Genomic DNA, 27,784 nt, shown 5'->3' with positions numbered 1-27,784 from the left:
CGATTAATTTTCACACTTTGATCATATAGTGAACAATGGTGTTGTAAATACCTAAATAATTACATATGCCAAGTAAGCTTACATGTAAGTGACTACATCTGGTGTGATAGAACTTCAAAACCCTAGGCATAGTTGTCTATAGTAACATGAAAGCAAATAAGAAGAACCTGTCAAAGTCTAGAACTCTTGATTAGTTTGATTCCATAACAACCCAATGGAAGAAATGCTAAGCAAGTGCATATTGAATATCTGGAGGGCTGGCTACACGAATAACAAGGTAAGCAAAGGGGCGAAATGGATCGCTGGGTCCTACCACCTTGGTGAAAACTTGCTGGGACCCGAGGGGTATATATGCCTCTTGCAAATGCTTCAGCAGATACCATTGGGGAACAGGCTTTGACCCCATAGGTGGTATCTTTTTCCTTCAGATTTAGTCACAGAACATCACTGGAACAGAACAATACATCCACACAGAGCAAACTTGAACTAATATAAACTTCTTCTTACGATTAATTTTCACACTTTTATCATATAGTGAACAATGGTGTTGTAAATACCTAAAGAATTACATATGCCAAGTAAGCATACATGTAAGTGACTACATGTGGTGTGATAGAACTTCAAAACCCTAGGCATAGTTGTCTATAGTAACATGAAAGCAAATAAGAAGAACCTGTCAAAGTCTAGAACTCTTGATTAGTTTGATTCCATAATAACCCAATGGAAAAAATGCTAAGCAAGTGCATATTGATTATCTGGAGGGCTGGCTACACGAATAACAAGGTAAGCAAAGGGGCGAAATGGATCGCTGGGTCCTACCACCTTGGTTAAAACTTGCTGGGGCCCGAGGGGTATGTATGCCTCTTGCAAAAGCTTCAGCAGATTGTCACGGTTTTCAGATGCATTGTTTCCTTCTTGTCTCGTGCCTTTGTTATTTGTGTGTGTGTCTGTGTCGCGTGGGTTGGGCGTGGCCCAAACAATCATTCATTCATTCATTCAATCTCTAATCAGCTCGGCGCCAGCTGCAACTCATCTCCATAGCCTATTTATACTCACCGGTTTCTTTTCTCCACTGTCAGATCGTTGTCGATGTCTAGATGTCTGGTGTTCCTCGTCTGTGATCGTGTGGTGTTGTTCGAGTTTCCTGTTACCTGTTCCAGTTCGTGTTCACGTCGGATTCATCATCATCACATCACCCTGCACCAGCTCTTCTCTCTGTGTTTGGCCATCGAGGTCCCTGCGCTGCCCACCCACCAGTGTTGTTTGTTACCTCTGTTAAACCTTGTCTCTAATAAAGAGTTGACTGCACCTGCTTTTGCTTCCTCGTTAATCCAGCATGACACAGATACAATTGGGGAACAGGCTTTGAGGCCATAGGTGATATCTTTTCCCTTCAGATTTAGTCACAGAACATCACTGGAACAGAACAATACATCCACACAGAGCAAACTTGAACTAATATAAACAACTTCTTACGATTCATTTTCACACTTTTATCATATAGTGGCCAGTGGTGTTGTAAATACCTAAAGAATTACATATGCCAAGTAAGCATACATGTAAGTGACTACATGTGGTGTGATAGAACTTCAAAACCCTAGGCATATTTGTCTATAGTAACATGAAAGCAAATAAGAAGAGCCTGTCAAAGTCTAGAACTCTTGATTAGTTTGATTCCATAATAACCCAATGGAAAAAATGCTAAACAAGTGCATATTGATTATCTGGAGGGCTGGCTACACGAATAAACAATGTAAGAAAAGGCGCGAAATGGATCGCTGGGTCCTACCACCTTGGTGAAAACTTGCTGGGACCCGAGGGGTATATAACCCTCTTGCAAATGCTTCAGCAGATACCATTTGGGAACAGGCTTTGACCCCATAGGTGGTATCTTTTTCCTTCAGATTTAGTCACAAAACATCACTGGAACAGAACAATACATCCACATAGAGCAAACTTGAACTAATATAAACTTCTTCTTACGATTAATTTTCTCACTTGTATCATATAGTGAACAATGGTGTTGTAAATACTTAAAGCATTACATATGCCAAGTAAGCATACATGTAAGTGACTACATGTGGTGTGATAGAACTTCAAAACCCTAGGCATAGTTGTCTATAGTAACATGAAAGCAAATAAGAAGAACCTGTCAAAGTCTAGAACTCTTGATTAGTTTGATTCCATAATAATCCAATTGAAAAAAATGCTAAGCAAGTGCATTTTGATTATCTGGAGGGCTGGCTACACGAATAACAAGGTAAGCAAAGGGGCGAAATGGATCGCTGGGTCCTACCACCTTGGTGAAAACTTGCTGGGACCCGAGGGGTATATATGCCTCTTGCAAATGCTTCAGCAGATACCATTGGGGAACAGGCTTTGACCCCATAGGTGCTATCTTTTTCCTTCAGATTTAGTCACAAAACATCACTGGAACAGAACAATACATCCACACAGAGCAAACTTGAACTAATATAAACAACTTCTTACGATTCATTTTCACACTTTTATCATATAGTGAACAATGGTGTTGTAAATACCTAAATAATTACATATGCCAAGTAAGCATACATGTAAGTGACTACATGTGGTGTGATAGAACTTCAAAACCCTAGGCATATTTGTCTATAGTAACATGAAAGCAAATAAGAAGAGCCTGTCAAAGTCTAGAACTCTTGATTAGTTTGATTCCATAATAACCCAATGGAAAAAATGCTAAGCAAGTGCATATTGATTATCTGGAGGGCTGGCTACACGAATAACAAGGTAAGCAAAGGGGTGAAATGGATCGCTGGGTCCTACCACCTTGGTGAAAACTTGCTGGGACCCGTGGGGTATATATGCCTCTTGCAAAAGCTTCAGCAGATAACATTGGGGAACAGGCTTTGAGCCCATAGGTGATATCTTTTCCCTTCAGATTTATTCACAGAACATCACTGGAACAGTACAATACATCCACACAGAGCAAACTTAAACTAATATAAACTTCTTCTTACGATTAATTTTCACACTTTGATCATATAGTGAACAATGGTGTTGTAAATACCTAAATAATTACATATGCCAAGTAAGCTTACATGTAAGTGACTACATGTGGTGTGATAGAATTTCAAAACCCTAGGCATAGTTGTCTATAGTAACATGAAAGCAAATAAGAAGAACCTGTCAAAGTCTAGAACTCTTGATTAGTTTGATTCCATAATAATCCAATTGAAAAAAATGCTAAGCAAGTGCATTTTGATTATCTGGAGGGCTGGCTACACGAATAACAAGGTAAGCAAAGGGGCGAAATGGATCGCTGGGTCCTACCACCTTGGTGAAAACTTGCTGGGACCCGAGGGGTATATATGCCTCTTGCAAATGCTTCAGCAGATACCATTGGGGAACAGGCTTTGACCCCATAGGTGCTATCTTTTTCCTTCAGATTTAGTCAAAAAACATCACTGGAACAGAACAATACATCCACACAGAGCAAACTTGAACTAATATAAACAACTTCTTACGATTCATTTTCACACTTTTATCATATAGTGAACAATGGTGTTGTAAATACCTAAATAATTACATATGCCAAGTAAGCATACATGTAAGTGACTACATGTGGTGTGATAGAACTTCAAAACCCTAGGCATAGTTGTCTATAGTAACATGAAAGCAAATAAGAAGAACCTTTCAAAGTCTAGAACTCTTGATTAGTTTGATTCCATAACAACCCAATGGAAGACATGCTAAGCAAGTGCATATTGATTATCTGGAGGGCTGGCTACACGAATAACAAGGTAAGCAAAGGGGCGAAATGGATCGCTGGGTCCTACCACCTTGGTGAAAACTTGCTGGGACCCGAGGGGTATATATGCCTCTTGCAAATGCTTCAGCAGATACCATTGGGGAACAGGCTTTGACCCCATAGGTGGTATCTTTTTCCTTCAGATTTAGTCACAAAACATCACTGGAACAGAACAATACATCCACACAGAGCAAACTTGAACTAATATAAACTTCTTCTTACGATTAATTTTCACACTTTTATCATATAGTGAACAATGGTGTTGTAAATACCTAAAGAATTACATATGCCAAGTAAGCTTACATGTAAGTGACTACATGTGGTGTGATAGAATTTCAAAACCCTAGGCATAGTTGTCTATAGTAACATGAAAGCAAATAAGAAGAACCTGTCAAAGTCTAGAACTCTTGATTAGTTTGATTCCATAATAACCCAATGGAAAAAATGCTAAGTGCATATTGATTATCTGGAGGGCTGGCTACACGAATAACAAGGTAAGCAAAGGGGCGAAATGGATCGCTGGGTCCTACCACCTTGGTGAAAACTTGCTGGGACCCGAGGGGTATATATGCCTCTTGCAAATGCTTCAGCAGATACCATTGGGGAACAGGCTTTGACCCCATAGGTGGTATCTTTTTCCTTCAGATTTAGTCACAAAACATCACTGGAACAGAACAATACATCCACACAGAGCAAACTTGAACTAATATAAACTTCTTCTTACGATTAATTTTCACACTTTTATCATATAGTGAACAATGGTTTTGTAAATACCTAAAGAATTACATATGCCAAGTAAGCATACATGTAAGTGACTACATGTGGTGTGATAGAACTTCAAAACCCTAGGCATAGTTGTCTATAGTAACATGAAAGCAAATAAGAAGAACCTGTCAAAGTCTAGAACTCTTGATTAGTTTGATTTCATAATAACCCAATGGAAAAGATGCTAAGTGCATATTGATTATCTGGAGGGCTGGCTACACGAATAACAAGGTAAGCAAAGGGGCGAAATGGATCGCTGGGTCCTACCACCTTGGTGAAAACTTGCTGGGACCCATGGGGTATATATGCCTCTTGCAAAAGCTTCAGCAGATACCATTGGGGAACAGGCTTTGAGCCCATAGGTGATATCTTTTCCCTTCAGATTTAGTCACAGAACATCACTGGAACAGAACAATACATCCACACAGAGCAAACTTGAACTAATATAAACTTCTTCTTACGATTAATTTTCACACTTTGATCATATAGTGAACAATGGTGTTGTAAATACCTAAATAATTACATATGCCAAGTAAGCATACATGTAAGTGACTACATGTGGTGTGATAGAACTTCAAAACCCTAGGCATATTTGTCTATAGTAACATGAAAGCAAATAAGAAGAGCCTGTCAAAGTCTAGAACTCTTGATTAGTTTGATTCCATAATAACCCAATGGAAAAAATGCTAAGCAAGTGCATATTGATTATCTGGAGGGCTGGCTACACGAATAAACAAGGTAAGAAAAGGCGCGAAATGGATCGCTGGGTCCTACCATCTTGGTGAAAACTTGCTGGGACCCGAGGGGTATATAACCCTCTTGCAAAAGCTTCAGCAGATACCATTGGGGAACAGGCTTTGAGCCCATAGGTGATATCTTTTCCCTTCAGATTTAGTCACAAAACATCACTGGAACAGAACAATACATCCACATAGAGCAAACGTGAACTAATATTAACTTCTTACGATTAATTTTCTCACTTGTATCATATAGTGAACAATGGTGTTGTAAATACCTAAAGAATTACATATGCCAAGTAAGCATACATGTAAGTGACTAAATGTGGTGTGATAGAACTTCAAAACCCTAGGCATAGTTGTCTATAGTAACATGAAAGCAAATAAGAAGAACCTGTCAAAGTCTAGAACTCTTGATTAGTTTGATTCCATAACAACCCAATGGAAGAAATGCTAAGCAAGTGCATATTGAATATCTGGAGGGCTGGCTACACGAATAACAAGGTAAGCAAAGGGGCGAAATGGATCGCTGGGTCCTACCACCTTGGTGAAAACTTGCTGGGACCCGAGGGGTATATATGCCTCTTGCAAATGCTTCAGCAGATACCATTGGGGAACAGGCTTTGACCCCATAGGTGGTATCTTTTTCCTTCAGATTTAGTCACAAAACATCACTGGAACAGAACAATACATCCACACAGAGCAAACTTGAACTAATATAAACTTCTTCTTACGATTAATTTTCACACTTTGATCATATAGTGAACAATGGTGTTGTAAATACCTAAATAATTACATATGCCAAGTAAGCATACATGTAAGTGACTACATGTGGTGTGATAGAACTTCAAAACCCTAGGCATAGTTGTCTATAGTAACATGAAAGCAAATAAGAAGAACCTGTCAAAGTCTAGAACTCTTGATTAGTTTGATTCCATAACAACCCAATGGAAGAAATGCTAAGCAAGTGCATATTGATTATCTGGAGGGCTGGCTACACGAATAACAAGGTAAGCAAAGGGGCGAAATGGATCGCTGGGTCCTACCATCTTGGTGAAAACTTGCTGGGACCCGAGGGGTATATAACCCTCTTGCAAAAGCTTCAGCAGATACCATTGGGGAACAGGCTTTGAGCCCATAGGTGATATCTTTTCCCTTCAGATTTAGTCACAAAACATCACTGGAACAGAACAATACATCCACATAGAGCAAACGTGAACTAATATTAACTTCTTACGATTAATTTTCTCACTTGTATCATATAGTGAACAATGGTGTTGTAAATACCTAAAGAATTACATATGCCAAGTAAGCATACATGTAAGTGACTAAATGTGGTGTGATAGAACTTCAAAACCCTAGGCATAGTTGTCTATAGTAACATGAAAGCAAATAAGAAGAACCTGTCAAAGTCTAGAACTCTTGATTAGTTTGATTCCATAACAACCCAATGGAAGAAATGCTAAGCAAGTGCATATTGAATATCTGGAGGGCTGGCTACACGAATAACAAGGTAAGCAAAGGGGCGAAATGGATCGCTGGGTCCTACCACCTTGGTGAAAACTTGCTGGGACCCGAGGGGTATATATGCCTCTTGCAAATGCTTCAGCAGATACCATTGGGGAACAGGCTTTGACCCCATAGGTGGTATCTTTTTCCTTCAGATTTAGTCACAAAACATCACTGGAACAGAACAATACATCCACACAGAGCAAACTTGAACTAATATAAACTTCTTCTTACGATTAATTTTCACACTTTGATCATATAGTGAACAATGGTGTTGTAAATACCTAAATAATTACATATGCCAAGTAAGCATACATGTAAGTGACTACATGTGGTGTGATAGAACTTCAAAACCCTAGGCATAGTTGTCTATAGTAACATGAAAGCAAATAAGAAGAACCTGTCAAAGTCTAGAACTCTTGATTAGTTTGATTCCATAACAACCCAATGGAAGAAATGCTAAGCAAGTGCATATTGATTATCTGGAGGGCTGGCTACACGAATAACAAGGTAAGCAAAGGGGCGAAATGGATCGCTGGGTTCTACCACCTTGGTGAAAACTTGCTGGGACCCGAGGGATATATATGCCTCTTGCAAATGCTTCAGCAGATACCATTGGGGAACAGGCTTTGAGCCCATAGGTGGTATCTTTTCCCTTCAGATTTAGTCACAGAACATCACTGGAACAGAACAATACATCCACACAGAGCAAACTTGAACTAATATAAACTTCTTCTTACGATTAATTTTCACACTTTGATCATATAGTGAACAATGGTGTTGTAAATACCTAAATAATTACATATGCCAAGTAAGCATACATGTAAGTGACTACATGTGGTGTGATAGAACTTCAAAACCCTAGGCATATTTGTCTATAGTAACATGAAAGCAAATAAGAAGAACCTGTCAAAGTCTAGAACTCTTGATTAGTTTGATTCCATAATAACCCACTGGTAAAAATGCTAAGCAAGTGCATAGTGATTATCTGGAGGGCTGGCTACACGAATAACAAGGTAAGCAAAGGGGCGAAATGGATCGCTGGGTCCTACCACCTTGGTGAAAACTTGCTGGGACCCGTGGGGTATATATGCCTCTTGCAAAAGCTTCAGCAGATACCATTGGGGAACAGGCTTTGAGCCCATAGGTGATATCTTTTCCCTTCAGATTTAGTCACAGAACATCACTGGAACAGAACAATACATCCACACAGAGCAAACTTGAACTAATATAAACAACTTCTTACGATTAATTTTCACACTTTTATCATATAGTGAACAATGGTGTTGTAAATACCTAAATAATTATATACGCCAAGTAAGCATACATGTAAGTGACTACATGTGGTGTGATAGAACTTCAAAACCCTAGGCATATTTGTCTATAGTAACATGAAAGCAAATAAGAAGAGCCTGTCAAAGTCTAGAACTCTTGATTAGTTTGATTCCATAATAACCCAATGGAAAAAATGCTAAGCAAGTGCATATTGATTATCTGGAGGGCTGGCTACACGAATAAACAAGGTAAGAAAAGGCGCGAAATGGATCGCTGGGTCCTACCACCTTGGTGAAAACTTGCTGGGACCCGAGGGGTATATAACCCTCTTGCAAAAGCTTCAGCAGATACCATTGGGGAACAGGCTTTGAGCCCATAGGTGATATCTTTTCCCTTCAGATTTAGTCACAGAACATCACTGGAACAGAACAATACATCCACACAGAGCAAACTTGAACTAATATAAACTTCTTCTTACGATTAATTTTCACACTTTGATCATATAGTGAACAATGGTGTTATAAATACCTAAATAATTACATATGCCAAGTAAGCATACATGTAAGTGACTACATGTGGTGTGATAGAACTTCAAAACCCTAGGCATAGTTGTCTATAGTAACATGAAAGCAAATAAGAAGAACCTGTCAAAGTCTAGAACTATTGATTAGTTTGATTCCATAATAACCCAATGGAAAAAAAATGCTAAGCAAGTGCATATTGATTATCTGGAGGGCTGGCTACACGAATAAACAAGGTAAGCAAAGGGGCGAAATGGATCGCTGGGTCCTACCACCTTGGTGAAAACTTGCTGGGACCCGAGGGGTATATATGCCTCTTGCAAATGCTTCAGCAGATACCATTGGGGAACAGGCTTTGAGCCCATAGGTGGTATCTTTTCCCTTCAGATTTAGTCACAGAACATCACTGGAACAGAACAATACATCCACACAGAGCAAACTTGAACTAATATAAACTTCTTCTTACGATTAATTTTCACACTTTGATCATACAGTGAACAATGGTGTTGTAAATACCTAAAGAATTATATGCACCAAGTAAGCATACATGTAAGTGACTACATGTGGTGTGATAGAACTTCAAAACCCTAGGAATAGTTGTCTATAGTAACATGAAAGCAAATAAGAAGAACCTGTCAAAGTCTAGAACTCTTGATTAGTTTGATTCCATAATAACCCAATGGAAGAAATGCTAAGCAAGTGCATATTGATTATCTGGAGGGCTGGCTACACGAATAACAAGGTAAGCAAAGGGGCGAAATGGATCGCTGGGTCCTACCACCTTGGTGAAAACTTGCTGGGACCCGAGGGGTATATATGCCTCTTGCAAAAGCTTCAGCAGATACCATTGGGGAACAGGCTTTGAGCCCATAGGTGATATCTTTTCCCTTCAGATTTAGTCACAGAACATCACTGGAACAGAACAATACATCCACACAGAGCAAACTTGAACTAATATAAACAACTTCTTACGATTAATTTTCACACTTTTATCATATAGTGAACAATGGTGTTGTAAATACCTAAAGAATTATATACACCAAGTAACCATACATGTAAGTGACTACATGTGGTGTGATAGAACTTCAAAACCCTAGGCATATTTGTCTATAGTAACATGAAAGCAAATAAGAAGAGCCTGTCAAAGTCTAGAACTCTTGATTAGTTTGATTCCATAATAACCCAATGGAAAAAATGCTAAGCAAGTGCATATTGATTATCTGGAGGGCTGGCTACACGAATAAACAAGGTAAGAAAAGGCGCGAAATGGATCGCTGGGTCCTACCACCTTGGTGAAAACTTGCTGGGACCCGAGGGGTATATAACCGTCTTGCAAAAGCTTCAGCAGATACCATTGGGGAACAGGCTTTGAGCCCATAGGTGATATCTTTTCCCTTCAGATTTAGTCACAGAACATCACTGGAACAGAACAATACATCCACACAGAGCAAACTTGAACTAATATAAACTTCTTCTTACGATTAATTTTCACACTTTGATCATATAGTGAACAATGGTGTTGTAAATACCTAAAGAATTATATGCGCCAAGTAAGCATACATGTAAGTGACTACATGTGGTGTGATAGAACTTCAAAACCCTAGGAATAGTTGTCTATAGTAACATGAAAGCAAATAAGAAGAACCTGTCAAAGTCTAGAACTCTTGATTAGTTTGATTCCATAATAACCCAATGGAAGAAATGCTAAGCAAGTGCATATTGATTATCTGGAGGGCTGGCTACACGAATAACAAGGTAAGCAAAGGGGCGAAATGGATCGCTGGGTCCTACCACCTTGGTGAAAACTTGCTGGGACCCGAGGGGTATATATGCCTCTTGCAAAAGCTTCAGCAGATACCATTGGGGAAAAGGCTTTGAGCCCATAGGTGATATCTTTTCCCTTCAGATTTAGTCACAGAACATTACTGGAACAGAACAATACATCCACACAGAGCAAACTTGAACTAATATAAACAACTTCTTACGATTAATTTTCACACTTTTATCATATAGTGAACAATGGTGTTGTAAATACCTAAAGAATTATATACACCAAGTAACCATACATGTAAGTGACTACATGTGGTGTGATAGAACTTCAAAACCCTGGGCATATTTGTCTATAGTAACATGAAAGCAAATAAGAAGAGCCTGTCAAAGTCTAGAACTCTTGATTAGTTTGATTCCATAATAACCCAATGGAAAAAATGCTAAGCAAGTGCATATTGATTATCTGGAGGGCTGGCTACACGAATAAACAAGGTAAGAAAAGGCGCGAAATGGATCGCTGGGTCCTACCACCTTGGTGAAAACTTGCTGGGACCCGAGGGGTATATAACCGTCTTGCAAAAGCTTCAGCAGATACCATTGGGGAACAGGCTTTGAGCCCATAGGTGATATCTTTTCCCTTCAGATTTAGTCACAGAACATCACTGGAACAGAACAATACATCCACACAGAGCAAACTTGAACTAATATAAACTTCTTCTTACGATTAATTTTCACACTTTTATCATATAGTGAACAATGGTGTTGTAAATACCTAAATAATTATATACGCCAAGTAAGCATACATGTAAGTGACTACATGTGGTGTGATAGAACTTCAAAACCCTAGGCATAGTTGTCTATAGTAACATGAAAGCAAATAAGAAGAACCTGTCAAAGTCTAGAACTCTTGATTAGTTTGATTCCATAACAACCCAATGGAAGAAATGCTAAGCAAGTGCATATTGATTATCTGGAGGGCTGGCTACACGAATAACAAGGTAAGCAAAGGGGCGAAATGGATCGCTGGGTCCTACCACCTTGGTGAAAACTTGCTGGGACCCGAGGGGTATATATGCCTCTTGCAAATGCTTCAGCAGATACCATTGGGGAACAGGCTTTGAGCCCATAGGTGGTATCTTTTCCCTTCAGATTTAGTCACAGAACATCACTGGAACAGAACAATACATCCACACAGAGCAAACTTGAACTAATATAAACTTCTTCTTACGATTAATTTTCACACTTTGATCATATAGTGAACAATGGTGTTGTAAATACCTAAATAATTACATATGCCAAGTAAGCATACATGTAAGTGACTACATGTGGTGTGATAGAACTTCAAAACCCTAGGCATATTTGTCTATAGTAACATGAAAGCAAATAAGAAGAACCTGTCAAAGTCTAGAACTCTTGATTAGTTTGATTCCATAATAACCCAATGGAAAAAATGCTAAGCAAGTGCATATTGATTATCTGGAGGGCTGGCTACACGAATAACAAGGTAAGCAAAGGGGCGAAATGGATCGCTGGGTCCTACCATCTTGGTGAAAACTTGCTGGGACCCGAGGGGTATATAACCCTCTTGCAAAAGCTTCAGCAGATACCATTGGGGAACAGGCTTTGAGCCCATAGGTGATATCTTTTCCCTTCAGATTTAGTCACAAAACATCACTGGAACAGAACAATACATCCACATAGAGCAAACGTGAACTAATATTAACTTCTTACGATTAATTTTCTCACTTGTATCATATAGTGAACAATGGTGTTGTAAATACCTAAAGAATTACATATGCCAAGTAAGCATACATGTAAGTGACTAAATGTGGTGTGATAGAACTTCAAAACCCTAGGCATAGTTGTCTATAGTAACATGAAAGCAAATAAGAAGAACCTGTCAAAGTCTAGAACTCTTGATTAGTTTGATTCCATAACAACCCAATGGAAGAAATGCTAAGCAAGTGCATATTGAATATCTGGAGGGCTGGCTACACGAATAACAAGGTAAGCAAAGGGGCGAAATGGATCGCTGGGTCCTACCACCTTGGTGAAAACTTGCTGGGACCCGAGGGGTATATATGCCTCTTGCAAATGCTTCAGCAGATACCATTGGGGAACAGGCTTTGACCCCATAGGTGGTATCTTTTTCCTTCAGATTTAGTCACAAAATATCACTGGAACAGAACAATACATCCACACAGAGCAAACTTGAACTAATATAAACTTCTTCTTACGATTAATTTTCACACTTTGATCATATAGTGAACAATGGTGTTGTAAATACCTAAATAATTACATATGCCAAGTAAGCATACATGTAAGTGACTACATGTGGTGTGATAGAACTTCAAAACCCTAGGCATAGTTGTCTATAGTAACATGAAAGCAAATAAGAAGAACCTGTCAAAGTCTAGAACTCTTGATTAGTTTGATTCCATAACAACCCAATGGAAGAAATGCTAAGCAAGTGCATATTGATTATCTGGAGGGCTGGCTACACGAATAACAAGGTAAGCAAAGGGGCGAAATGGATCGCTGGGTTCTACCACCTTGGTGAAAACTTGCTGGGACCCGAGGGATATATATGCCTCTTGCAAATGCTTCAGCAGATACCATTGGGGAACAGGCTTTGAGCCCATAGGTGGTATCTTTTCCCTTCAGATTTAGTCACAGAACATCACTGGAACAGAACAATACATCCACACAGAGCAAACTTGAACTAATATAAACTTCTTCTTACGATTAATTTTCACACTTTGATCATATAGTGAACAATGGTGTTGTAAATACCTAAATAATTACATATGCCAAGTAAGCATACATGTAAGTGACTACATGTGGTGTGATAGAACTTCAAAACCCTAGGCATATTTGTCTATAGTAACATGAAAGCAAATAAGAAGAACCTGTCAAAGTCTAGAACTCTTGATTAGTTTGATTCCATAATAACCCACTGGTAAAAATGCTAAGCAAGTGCATAGTGATTATCTGGAGGGCTGGCTACACGAATAACAAGGTAAGCAAAGGGGCGAAATGGATCGCTGGGTCCTACCACCTTGGTGAAAACTTGCTGGGACCCGTGGGGTATATATGCCTCTTGCAAAAGCTTCAGCAGATACCATTGGGGAACAGGCTTTGAGCCCATAGGTGATATCTTTTCCCTTCAGATTTAGTCACAGAACATCACTGGAACAGAACAATACATCCACACAGAGCAAACTTGAACTAATATAAACAACTTCTTACGATTAATTTTCACACTTTTATCATATAGTGAACAATGGTGTTGTAAATACCTAAATAATTATATACGCCAAGTAAGCATACATGTAAGTGACTACATGTGGTGTGATAGAACTTCAAAACCCTAGGCATATTTGTCTATAGTAACATGAAAGCAAATAAGAAGAGCCTGTCAAAGTCTAGAACTCTTGATTAGTTTGATTCCATAATAACCCAATGGAAAAAATGCTAAGCAAGTGCATATTGATTATCTGGAGGGCTGGCTACACGAATAAACAAGGTAAGAAAAGGCGCGAAATGGATCGCTGGGTCCTACCACCTTGGTGAAAACTTGCTGGGACCCGAGGGGTATATAACCCTCTTGCAAAAGCTTCAGCAGATACCATTGGGGAACAGGCTTTGAGCCCATAGGTGATATCTTTTCCCTTCAGATTTAGTCACAGAACATCACTGGAACAGAACAATACATCCACACAGAGCAAACTTGAACTAATATAAACTTCTTCTTACGATTAATTTTCACACTTTGATCATATAGTGAACAATGGTGTTATAAATACCTAAATAATTACATATGCCAAGTAAGCATACATGTAAGTGACTACATGTGGTGTGATAGAACTTCAAAACCCTAGGCATAGTTGTCTATAGTAACATGAAAGCAAATAAGAAGAACCTGTCAAAGTCTAGAACTATTGATTAGTTTGATTCCATAATAACCCAATGGAAAAAAAATGCTAAGCAAGTGCATATTGATTATCTGGAGGGCTGGCTACACGAATAAACAAGGTAAGCAAAGGGGCGAAATGGATCGCTGGGTCCTACCACCTTGGTGAAAACTTGCTGGGACCCGAGGGGTATATATGCCTCTTGCAAATGCTTCAGCAGATACCATTGGGGAACAGGCTTTGAGCCCATAGGTGGTATCTTTTCCCTTCAGATTTAGTCACAGAACATCACTGGAACAGAACAATACATCCACACAGAGCAAACTTGAACTAATATAAACTTCTTCTTACGATTAATTTTCACACTTTGATCATACAGTGAACAATGGTGTTGTAAATACCTAAAGAATTATATGCACCAAGTAAGCATACATGTAAGTGACTACATGTGGTGTGATAGAACTTCAAAACCCTAGGAATAGTTGTCTATAGTAACATGAAAGCAAATAAGAAGAACCTGTCAAAGTCTAGAACTCTTGATTAGTTTGATTCCATAATAACCCAATGGAAGAAATGCTAAGCAAGTGCATATTGATTATCTGGAGGGCTGGCTACACGAATAACAAGGTAAGCAAAGGGGCGAAATGGATCGCTGGGTCCTACCACCTTGGTGAAAACTTGCTGGGACCCGAGGGGTATATATGCCTCTTGCAAAAGCTTCAGCAGATACCATTGGGGAACAGGCTTTGAGCCCATAGGTGATATCTTTTCCCTTCAGATTTAGTCACAGAACATCACTGGAACAGAACAATACATCCACACAGAGCAAACTTGAACTAATATAAACAACTTCTTACGATTAATTTTCACACTTTTATCATATAGTGAACAATGGTGTTGTAAATACCTAAAGAATTATATACACCAAGTAACCATACATGTAAGTGACTACATGTGGTGTGATAGAACTTCAAAACCCTAGGCATATTTGTCTATAGTAACATGAAAGCAAATAAGAAGAGCCTGTCAAAGTCTAGAACTCTTGATTAGTTTGATTCCATAATAACCCAATGGAAAAAATGCTAAGCAAGTGCATATTGATTATCTGGAGGGCTGGCTACACGAATAACAAGGTAAGCAAAGGGGCGAAATGGATCGCTGGGTCCTACCACCTTGGTGAAAACTTGCTGGGACCCGTGGGGTATATATGCCTCTTGCAAAAGCTTCAGCAGATACCATTGGGGAACAGGCTTTGAGCCCATAGGTGATATCTTTTCCCTTCAGATTTAGTCACAGAACATCACTGGAACAGAACAATACATCCACACAGAGCAAACTTGAACTAATATAAACAACTTCTTACGATTAATTTTCACACTTTGATCATATAGTGAACAATGGTGTTGTAAATACCTAAATAATTACATATGCCAAGTAAGCATACATGTAAGTGACTACATGTGGTGTGATAGAACTTCAAAACCCTAGGCATATTTGTCTATAGTAACATGAAAGCAAATAAGAAGAACCTGTCAAAGTCTAGAACTCTTGATTAGTTTGATTCCATAATAACCCAATGGAAAAAATGCTAAGCAAGTGCATATTGATTATCTGGAGGGCTGGCTACACGAATAACAAGGTAAGCAAAGGGGCGAAATGGATCGCTGGGTCCTACCACCTTGGTGAAAACTTGCTGGGACCCGTGGGGTATATATGCCTCTTGCAAAAGCTTCAGCAGATACCATTGGGGAACAGGCTTTGAGCCCATAGGTGATATCTTTTCCCTTCAGATTTAGTCACAGAACATCACTGGAACAGAACAATACATCCACACAGAGCAAACTTGAACTAATATAAACAACTTCTTACGATTAATTTTCACACTTTTATCATATAGTGAACAATGGTGTTGTAAATACCTAAATAATTATATACGCCAAGTAAGCATACATGTAAGTGACTACATGTGGTGTGATAGAACTTCAAAACCCTAGGAATATTTGTCTATAGTAAAATGAAAGCAAATAAGAAGAGCCTGTCAAAGTCTAGAACTCTTGATTAGTTTGATTCCATAATAACCCAATGGAAAAAATGCTAAGCAAGTGCATATTGATTATCTGGAGGGCTGGCTACACGAATAAACAAGGTAAGAAAAGGCGCGAAATGGATCGCTGGGTCCTACCACCTTGTTGAAAACTTGCTGGGACCCGAGGGGTATATATGCCTCTTGCAAATGCTTCAGCAGATACCATTGGGGAACAGGCTTTGAGCCCATAGGTGGTATCTTTTCCCTTCAGATTTAGTCACAGAACATCACTGGAACAGAACAATACATCCACACAGAGCAAACTTGAACTAATATAAACTTCTTCTTACGATTAATTTTCACACTTTGATCATATAGTGAACAATGGTGTTGTAAATACCTAAATAATTACATATGCCAAGTAAGCATACATGTAAGTGACTACATGTGGTGTGATAGAACTTCAAAACCCTAGGCATATTTGTCTATAGTAACATGAAAGCAAATAAGAAGAGCCTGTCAAAGTCTAGAACTCTTGATTAGTTTGATTCCATAATAACCCAATGGAAAAAATGCTAAGCAAGTGCATATTGATTATCTGGAGGGCTGGCTACACGAATAACAAGGTAAGCAAAGGGGCGAAATGGATCGCTGGGTCCTACCACCTTGGTGAAAACTTGCTGGGACCCGTGGGGTATATATGCCTCTTGCAAAAGCTTCAGCAGATACCATTGGGGAACAGGCTTTGAGCCCATAGGTGATATCTTTTCCCTTCAGATTTAGTCACAGAACATCACTGGAACAGAACAATACATCCACACAGAGCAAACTTGAACTAATATAAACAACTTCTTACGATTAATTTTCACACTTTGATCATATAGTGAACAATGGTGTTGTAAATACCTAAATAATTACATATGCCAAGTAAGCATACATGTAAGTGACTACATGTGGTGTGATAGAACTTCAAAACCCTAGGCATAGTTGTCTATAGTAACATGAAAGCAAATAAGAAGAACCTGTCAAAGTCTAGAACTCTTGATTAGTTTGATTCCATAACAACCCATTGGAAGAAATGCTAAGCAAGTGCATATTGATTATCTGGAGGGCTGGCTACACGAATAACAAGGTAAGCAAAGGGGCGAAATGGATCGCTGGGTCCTACCACCTTGGTGAAAACTTGCTGGGACCCGAGGGGTATATAACCCTCTTGCAAAAGCTTCAGCAGATACCATTGGGGAACAGGCTTTGAGCCCATAGGTGATATCTTTTCCCTTCAGATTTAGTCACAGAACATCACTGGAACAGAACAATACATCCACACAGAGCAAACTTGAACTAATATAAACTTCTTCTTACGATTAATTTTCACACTTTGATCATACAGTGAACAATGGTGTTGTAAATACCTAAAGAATTATATGCGCCAAGTAAGCATACATGTAAGTGACTACATGTGGTGTGATAGAACTTCAAAACCCTAGGAATAGTTGTCTATAGTAACATGAAAGCAAATAAGAAGAACCTGTCAAAGTCTAGAACTCTTGATTAGTTTGATTCCATAATAACCCAATGGAAGAAATGCTAAGCAAGTGCATATTGATTATCTGGAGGGCTGGCTACACGAATAACAAGGTAAGCAAAGGGGCGAAATGGATCGCTGGGTCCTACCACCTTGGTGAAAACTTGCTGGGACCCGAGGGGTATATATGCCTCTTGCAAAAGCTTCAGCAGATACCATTGGGGAAAAGGCTTTGAGCCCATAGGTGATATCTTTTCCCTTCAGATTTAGTCACAGAACATCACTGGAACAGAACAATACATCCACACAGAGCAAACTTGAACTAATATAAACAACTTCTTACGATTAATTTTCACACTTTTATCATATAGTGAACAATGGTGTTGTAAATACCTAAAGAATTATATATACCAAGTAACCATACATGTAAGTGACTACATGTGGTGTGATAGAACTTCAAAACCCTGGGCATATTTGTCTATAGTAACATGAAAGCAAATAAGAAGAGCCTGTCAAAGTCTAGAACTCTTGATTAGTTTGATTCCATAATAACCCAATGGAAAAAATGCTAAGCAAGTGCATATTGATTATCTGGAGGGCTGGCTACACGAATAAACAAGGTAAGAAAAGGCGCGAAATGGATCGCTGGGTCCTACCACCTTGGTGAAAACTTGCTGGGACCCGAGGGGTATATAACCGTCTTGCAAAAGCTTCAGCAGATACCATTGGGGAACAGGCTTTGAGCCCATAGGTGATATCTTTTCCCTTCAGATTTAGTCACAGAACATCACTGGAACAGAACAATACATCCACACAGAGCAAACTTGAACTAATATAAACTTCTTCTTACGATTAATTTTCACACTTTTATCATATAGTGAACAATGGTGTTGTAAATACCTAAATAATTATATACGCCAAGTAAGCATACATGTAAGTGACTACATGTGGTGTGATAGAACTTCAAAACCCTAGGCATAGTTGTCTATAGTAACATGAAAGCAAATAAGAAGAACCTGTCAAAGTCTAGAACTCTTGATTAGTTTGATTCCATAACAACCCAATGGAAGAAATGCTAAGCAAGTGCATATTGATTATCTGGAGGGCTGGCTACACGAATAACAAGGTAAGCAAAGGGGCGAAATGGATCGCTGGGTCCTACCACCTTGGTGAAAACTTGCTGGGACCCGAGGGGTATATATGCCTCTTGCAAAAGCTTCAGCAGATACCATTGGGGAACAGGCTTTGAGCCCATAGGTGATATCTTTTCCCTTCAGATTTAGTCACAGAACATCACTGGAAGAGAACAATACATCCACACAGAGCAAACTTGAACTAATATAAACAACTTCTTACGATTAATTTTCACACTTTTATCATATAGTGAACAATGGTGTTGTAAATACCTAAAGAATTATATACACCAAGTAACCATACATGTAAGTGACTACATGTGGTGTGATAGAACTTCAAAACCCTAGGCATATTTGTCTATAGTAACATGAAAGCAAATAAGAAGAGCCTGTCAAAGTCTAGAACTCTTGATTAGTTTGATTCCATAATAACCCAATGGAAAAAATGCTAAGCAAGTGCATATTGATTATCTGGAGGGCTGGCTACACGAATAAACAAGGTAAGAAAAGGCGCGAAATGGATCGCTGGGTCCTACCACCTTGGTGAAAACTTGCTGGGACCCGAGGGGTATATAACCGTCTTGCAAAAGCTTCAGCAGATACCATTGGGGAACAGGCTTTGAGCCCATAGGTGATATCTTTTCCCTTCAGATTTAGTCACAGAACATCACTGGAACAGAACAATACATCCACACAGAGCAAACTTGAACTAATATAAACTTCTTCTTACGATTAATTTTCACACTTTGATCATATAGTGAACAATGGTGTTGTAAATACCTAAAGAATTATATGCGCCAAGTAAGCATACATGTAAGTGACTACATGTGGTGTGATAGAACTTCAAAACCCTAGGAATAGTTGTCTATAGTAACATGAAAGCAAATAAGAAGAACCTGTCAAAGTCTAGAACTCTTGATTAGTTTGATTCCATAATAACCCAATGGAAGAAATGCTAAGCAAGTGCATATTGATTATCTGGAGGGCTGGCTACACGAATAACAAGGTAAGCAAAGGGGCGAAATGGATCGCTGGGTCCTACCACCTTGGTGAAAACTTGCTGGGACCTGAGGGGTATATATGCCTCTTGCAAAAGCTTCAGCAGATACCATTGGGGAACAGGCTTTGAGCCCATAGGTGATATCTTTTCCCTTCAGATTTAGTCACAGAACATCACTGGAACAGAACAATACATCCACACAGAGCAAACTTGAACTAATATAAACAACTTCTTACGATTAATTTTCACACTTTTATCATATAGTGAACAATGGTGTTGTAAATACCTAAAGAATTATATACACCAAGTAACCATACATGTAAGTGACTACATGTGGTGTGATAGAACTTCAAAACCCTGGGCATATTTGTCTATAGTAACATGAAAGCAAATAAGAAGAGCCTGTCAAAGTCTAGAACTCTTGATTAGTTTGATTCCATAATAACCCAATGGAAAAAATGCTAAGCAAGTGCATATTGATTATCTGGAGGGCTGGCTACACGAATAAACAAGGTAAGAAAAGGCGCGAAATGGATCGCTGGGTCCTACCACCTTGGTGAAAACTTGCTGGGACCCGAGGGGTATATAACCGTCTTGCAAAAGCTTCAGCAGATACCATTGGGGAACAGGCTTTGAGCCCATAGGTGATATCTTTTCCCTTCAGATTTAGTCACAGAACATCACTGGAACAGAACAATACATCCACACAGAGCAAACTTGAACTAATATAAACTTCTTCTTACGATTAATTTTCACACTTTTATCATATAGTGAACAATGGTGTTGTAAATACCTAAATAATTATATACGCCAAGTAAGCATACATGTAAGTGACTACATGTGGTGTGATAGAACTTCAAAACCCTAGGCATAGTTGTCTATAGTAACATGAAAGCAAATAAGAAGAACCTGTCAAAGTCTAGAACTCTTGATTAGTTTGATTCCATAACAACCCAATGGAAGAAATGCTAAGCAAGTGCATATTGATTATCTGGAGGGCTGGCTACACGAATAACAAGGTAAGCAAAGGGGCTAAATGGATCGCTGGGTCCTACCACCTTGGTGAAAACTTGCTGGGACCCGAGGGGTATATATGCCTCTTGCAAATGCTTCAGCAGATACCATTGGGGAACAGGCTTTGACCCCATAGGTGGTATCTTTTTCCTTCAGATTTAGTCACAAAACATCACTGGAACAGAACAATACATCCACACAGAGCAAACTTGAACTAATATAAACTTCTTCTTACGATTAATTTTCACACTTTTATCATATAGTGAACAATGGTGTTGTAAATACCTAAAGAATTACATATGCCAAGTAAGCATACATGTAAGTGACTACATGTGGTGTGATAGAACTTCAAAACCCTAGGCATAGTTGTCTATAGTAACATGAAAGCAAATAAGAAGAACCTGTCAAAGTCTAGAACTCTTGATTAGTTTGATTCCATAACAACCCAATGGAAGAAATGCTAAGCAAGTGCATATTGATTATCTGGAGGGCTGGCTACACGAATAACAAGGTAAGCAAAGGGGCGAAATGGATCGCTGGGTCCTACCACCTTGGTGAAAACTTGCTGGGACCCGAGGGGTATATATGCCTCTTGCAAATGCTTCAGCAGATACCATTGGGGAACAGGCTTTGAGCCCATAGGTGGTATCTTTTCCCTTCAGATTTAGTCACAGAACATCACTGGAACAGAACAATACATCCACACAGAGCAAACTTGAACTAATATAAACTTCTTCTTACGATTAATTATCACACTTTGATCATATAGTGAACAATGGTGTTGTAAATACCTAAATAATTACATATGCCAAGTAAGCATACATGTAAGTGACTACATGTGGTGTGATAGAACTTCAAAACCCTAGGCATATTTGTCTATAGTAACATGAAAGCAAATAAGAAGAACCTGTCAAAGTCTAGAACTCTTGATTAGTTTGATTCCATAATAACCCAATGGAAAAAATGCTAAGCAAGTGCATATTGATTATCTGGAGGGCTGGCTACACGAATAACAAGGTAAGCAAAGGGGCGAAATGGATCGCTGGGTCCTACCACCTTGGTGAAAACTTGCTGGGACCCGAGGGGTATATATGCCTCTTGCAAATGCTTCAGCAGATACCATTGGGGAACAGGCTTTGAGCCCATAGGTGTTATCTTTTCCCTTCAGATTTAGTCACAGAACATCACTGGAACAGAACAATACATCCACACAGAGCAAACTTGAACTAATATAAACTTCTTCTTACGATTAATTTTCACACTTTGATCATATAGTGAACAATGGTGTTGTAAATACCTAAATAATTACATATGCCAAGTAAGCATACATGTAAGTGACTACATGTGGTGTGATAGAACTTCAAAACCCTAGGCATATTTGTCTATAGTAACATGAAAGCAAATAAGAAGAACCTGTCAAAGTCTAGAACTCTTGATTAGTTTGATTCCATAATAACCCAATGGAAAAAATGCTAAGCAAGTGCATATTGATTATCTGGAGGGCTGGCTACACGAATAACAAGGTAAGCAAAGGGGCGAAATGGATCGCTGGGTCCTACCACCTTGGTGAAAACTTGCTGGGACCCGTGGGGTATATATGCCTCTTGCAAAAGCTTCAGCAGATACCATTGGGGAACAGGCTTTGAGCCCATAGGTGATATCTTTTCCCTTCAGATTTAGTCACAGAACATCACTGGAACAGAACAATAGATCCACACAGAGCAAACTTGAACTAATATAAACAACTTCTTACGATTAATTTTCACACTTTTATCATATAGTGAACAATGGTGTTGTAAATACCTAAATAATTATATACGCCAAGTAAGCATACATGTAAGTGACTACATGTGGTGTGATAGAACTTCAAAACCCTAGGCATATTTGTCTATAGTAACATGAAAGCAAATAAGAAGAGCCTGTCAAAGTCTAGAACTCTTGATTAGTTTGATTCCATAATAACCCAATGGAAAAAATGCTAAGCAAGTGCATATTGATTATCTGGAGGGCTGGCTACACGAATAAACAAGGTAAGAAAAGGCGCGAAATGGATCGCTGGGTCCTACCACCTTGTTGAAAACTTGCTGGGACCCGAGGGGTATATATGCCTCTTGCAAATGCTTCAGCAGATACCATTGGGGAACAGGCTTTGAGCCCATAGGTGGTATCTTTTCCCTTCAGATTTAGTCACAGAACATCACTGGAACAGAACAATACATCCACACAGAGCAAACTTGAACTAATATAAACTTCTTCTTACGATTAATTTTCACACTTTGATCATATAGTGAACAATGGTGTTGTAAATACCTAAATAATTACATATGCCAAGTAAGCATACATGTAAGTGACTACATGTGGTGTGATAGAACTTCAAAACCCTAGGCATATTTGTCTATAGTAACATGAAAGCAAATAAGAAGAGCCTGTCAAAGTCTAGAACTCTTGATTAGTTTGATTCCATAATAACCCAATGGAAAAAATGCTAAGCAAGTGCATATTGATTATCTGGAGGGCTGGCTACACGAATAACAAGGTAAGCAAAGGGGCGAAATGGATCGCTGGGTCCTACCACCTTGGTGAAAACTTGCTGGGACCCGTGGGGTATATATGCCTCTTGCAAAAGCTTCAGCAGATACCATTGGGGAACAGGCTTTGAGCCCATAGGTGATATCTTTTCCCTTCAGATTTAGTCACAGAACATCACTGGAACAGAACAATACATCCACACAGAGCAAACTTGAACTAATATAAACAACTTCTTACGATTAATTTTCACACTTTGATCATATAGTGAACAATGGTGTTGTAAATACCTAAATAATTACATATGCCAAGTAAGCATACATGTAAGTGACTACATGTGGTGTGATAGAACTTCAAAACCCTAGGCATATTTGTCTATAGTAACATGAAAGCAAATAAGAAGAACCTGTCAAAGTCTAGAACTCTTGATTAGTTTGATTCCATAATAACCCAATGGAAAAAATGCTAAGCAAGTGCATATTGATTATCTGGAGGGCTGGCTACACGAATAACAAGGTAAGCAAAGGGGCGAAATGGATCGCTGGGTCCTACCACCTTGGTGAAAACTTGCTGGGACCCGTGGGGTATATATGCCTCTTGCAAAAGCTTCAGCAGATACCATTGGGGAACAGGCTTTGAGCCCATAGGTGATATCTTTTCCCTTCAGATTTAGTCACAGAACATCACTGGAACAGAACAATACATCCACACAGAGCAAACTTGAACTAATATAAACTTCTTCTTACGATTAATTTTCACACTTTTATCTTATAGTGAACAATGGTGTTGTAAATACCTAAAGAATTACATATGCCAAGTAAGCATACATGTAAGTGACTACATGTGGTGTGATAGAACTTCAAAACCCTAGGCATAGTTGTCTATAGTAACATGAAAGCAAATAAGAAGAACCTGTCAAAGTCTAGAACTCTTGATTAGTTTGATTCCATAATAACCCAATGGAAAAAATGCTAAGTGCATATTGATTATCTGTAGGGCTGGCTACACGAATAAACAAGGTAAGCAAAGGGGCGAAATGGATCGCTGGGTCCTACCACCTTGGTGAAATCTTGCTGGGACCCGAGGGGTATATATGCCTCTTGAAAAAGCTTCAGCAGATACCATTGGGGAACAGGCTTTGAGCCCATAGGTGATTTCTTTTCCCTTCAGATTTAGTCACAGAACATCACTGGAACAGAACAATACATCCACACAGAGCAAACTTGAACTAATATAAACTTCTTCTTACGATTAATTTTCACACTTTGATCATATAGTGAACAATGGTGTTGTAAATACCTAAATAATTACATATGCCAAGTAAGCATACATGTAAGTGACTACATGTGGTGTGATAGAACTTCAAAACCCTAGGCATAGTTGTCTATAGTAACATGAAAGCAAATAAGAAGAACCTGTCAAAGTCTAGAACTCTTGATTAGTTTGATTCCATAACAACCCAATGGAAGAAATGCTAAGCAAGTGCATATTGATTATCTGGAGGGCTGGCTACACGAATAACAAGGTAAGCAAAGGGGCTAAATGGATCGCTGGGTCCTACCACCTTGGTGAAAACTTGCTGGGACCCGAGGGGTATATATGCCTCTTGCAAATGCTTCAGCAGATACCATTGGGGAACAGGCTTTGACCCCATAGGTGGTATCTTTTTCCTTCAGATTTAGTCACAAAACATCACTGGAACAGAACAATACATCCACACAGAGCAAACTTGAACTAATATAAACTTCTTCTTACGATTAATTTTCACACTTTTATCATATAGTGAACAATGGTGTTGTAAATACCTAAAGAATTACATATGCCAAGTAAGCATACATGTAAGTGACTACATGTGGTGTGATAGAACTTCAAAACCCTAGGCATAGTTGTCTATAGTAACATGAAAGCAAATAAGAAGAACCTGTCAAAGTCTAGAAATCTTGATTAGTTTGATTCCATAATAACCCAATGGAAAAAATGCTAAGTGCATATTGATTATCTGGAGGGCTGGCTACACGAATAACAAGGTAAGCAAAGGGGCGAAATGGATCGCTGGGTTCTACCACCTTGGTGAAAACTTGCTGGGACCCGAGGGGTATATATGCCTCTTGCAAATGCTTCAGCAGATACCATTGGGGAACAGGCTTTGAGCCCATAGGTGGTATCTTTTCCCTTCAGATTTAGTCACAGAACATCACTGGAACAGAACAATACATCCACACAGAGCAAACTTGAACTAATATAAACTTCTTCTTACGATTAATTTTCACACTTTGATCATATAGTGAACAATGGTGTTGTAAATACCTAAATAATTACATATGCCAAGTAAGCATACATGTAAGTGACTACATGTGGTGTGATAGAACTTCAAAACCCTAGGCATATTTGTCTATAGTAACATGAAAGCAAATAAGAAGAACCTGTCAAAGTCTAGAACTCTTGATTAGTTTGATTCCATAATAACCCAATGGAAAAAATGCTAAGCAAGTGCATATTGATTATCTGGAGGGCTGGCTACACGAATAACAAGGTAAGCAAAGGGGCGAAATGGATCGCTGGGTCCTACCACCTTGGTGAAAACTTGCTGGGACCCGTGGGGTATATATGCCTCTTGCAAAAGCTTCAGCAGATACCATTGGGGAACAGGCTTTGAGCCCATAGGTGATATCTTTTCCCTTCAGATTTAGTCACAGAACATCACTGGAACAGAACAATAGATCCACACAGAGCAAACTTGAACTAATATAAACAACTTCTTACGATTCATTTTCACACTTTTATCATATAGTGAACAATGGTGTTGTAAATACCTAAATAATTATATACGCCAAGTAAGCATACATGTAAGTGACTACATGTGGTGTGATAGAACTTCAAAACCCTAGGCATATTTGTCTATAGTAACATGAAAGCAAATAAGAAGAGCCTGTCAAAGTCTAGAACTCTTGATTAGTTTGATTCCATAATAACCCAATGGAAAAAATGCTAAGCAAGTGCATATTGATTATCTGGAGGGCTGGCTACACGAATAAACAAGGTAAGAAAAGGCGCGAAATGGATCGCTGGGTCCTACCACCTTGTTGAAAACTTGCTGGGACCCGAGGGGTATATATGCCTCTTGCAAATGCTTCAGCAGATACCATTGGGGAACAGGCTTTGAGCCCATAGGTGGTATCTTTTCCCTTCAGATTTAGTCACAGAACATCACTGGAACAGAACAATACATCCACACAGAGCAAACTTGAACTAATATAAACTTCTTCTTACGATTAATTTTCACACTTTGATCATATAGTGAACAATGGTGTTGTAAATACCTAAATAATTATATACGCCAAGTAAGCATACATGTAAGTGACTACATGTGGTGTGATAGAACTTCAAAACCCTAGGCATATTTGTCTATAGTAACATGAAAGCAAATAAGAAGAGCCTGTCAAAGTCTAGAACTCTTGATTAGTTTGATTCCATAATAACCCAATGGAAAAAATGCTAAGCAAGTGCATATTGATTATCTGGAGGGCTGGCTACACGAATAAACAAGGTAAGAAAAGGCGCGAAATGGATCGCTGGGTCCTACCACCTTGTTGAAAACTTGCTGGGACCCGAGGGGTATATATGCCTCTTGCAAATGCTTCAGCAGATACCATTGGGGAACAGGCTTTGAGCCCAAAGGTGGTATCTTTTCCCTTCAGATTTAGTCACAGAACATCACTGGAACAGAACAATACATCCACACAGAGCAAACTTGAACTAATATAAACTTCTTCTTACGATTAATTTTCACACTTTGATCATATAGTGAACAATGGTGTTGTAAATACCTAAATAATTACATATGCCAAGTAAGCATACATGTAAGTGACTACATGTGGTGTGATAGAACTTCAAAACCCTAGGCATATTTGTCTATAGTAACATGAAAGCAAATAAGAAGAACCTGTCAAAGTCTAGAACTCTTGATTAGTTTGATTCCATAATAACCCAATGGAAAAAATGCTAAGCAAGTGCATATTGATTATCTGGAGGGCTGGCTACACAAATAACAAGGTAAGCAAAGGGGCGAAATGGATCGCTGGGTCCTACCACCTTGGTGAAAACTTGCTGGGACCCGTGGGGTATATATGCCTCTTGCAAAAGCTTCAGCAGATACCATTGGGGAACAGGCTTTGAGCCCATAGGTGATATCTTTTCCCTTCAGATTTAGTCACAGAACATCACTGGAACAGAACAATACATCCACACAGAGCAAACTTGAACTAATATAAACAACTTCTTA

The sequence above is a fragment of the Scardinius erythrophthalmus genome, assembly GCF_964197995.2.
Source record: "Scardinius erythrophthalmus genome assembly, chromosome: 13".
Taxonomy (NCBI): domain Eukaryota; kingdom Metazoa; phylum Chordata; class Actinopteri; order Cypriniformes; family Leuciscidae; genus Scardinius; species Scardinius erythrophthalmus.
The sequence above is the reverse complement of the archived record's forward strand: the minus strand, read 5'-3'. Positions refer to the sequence as shown.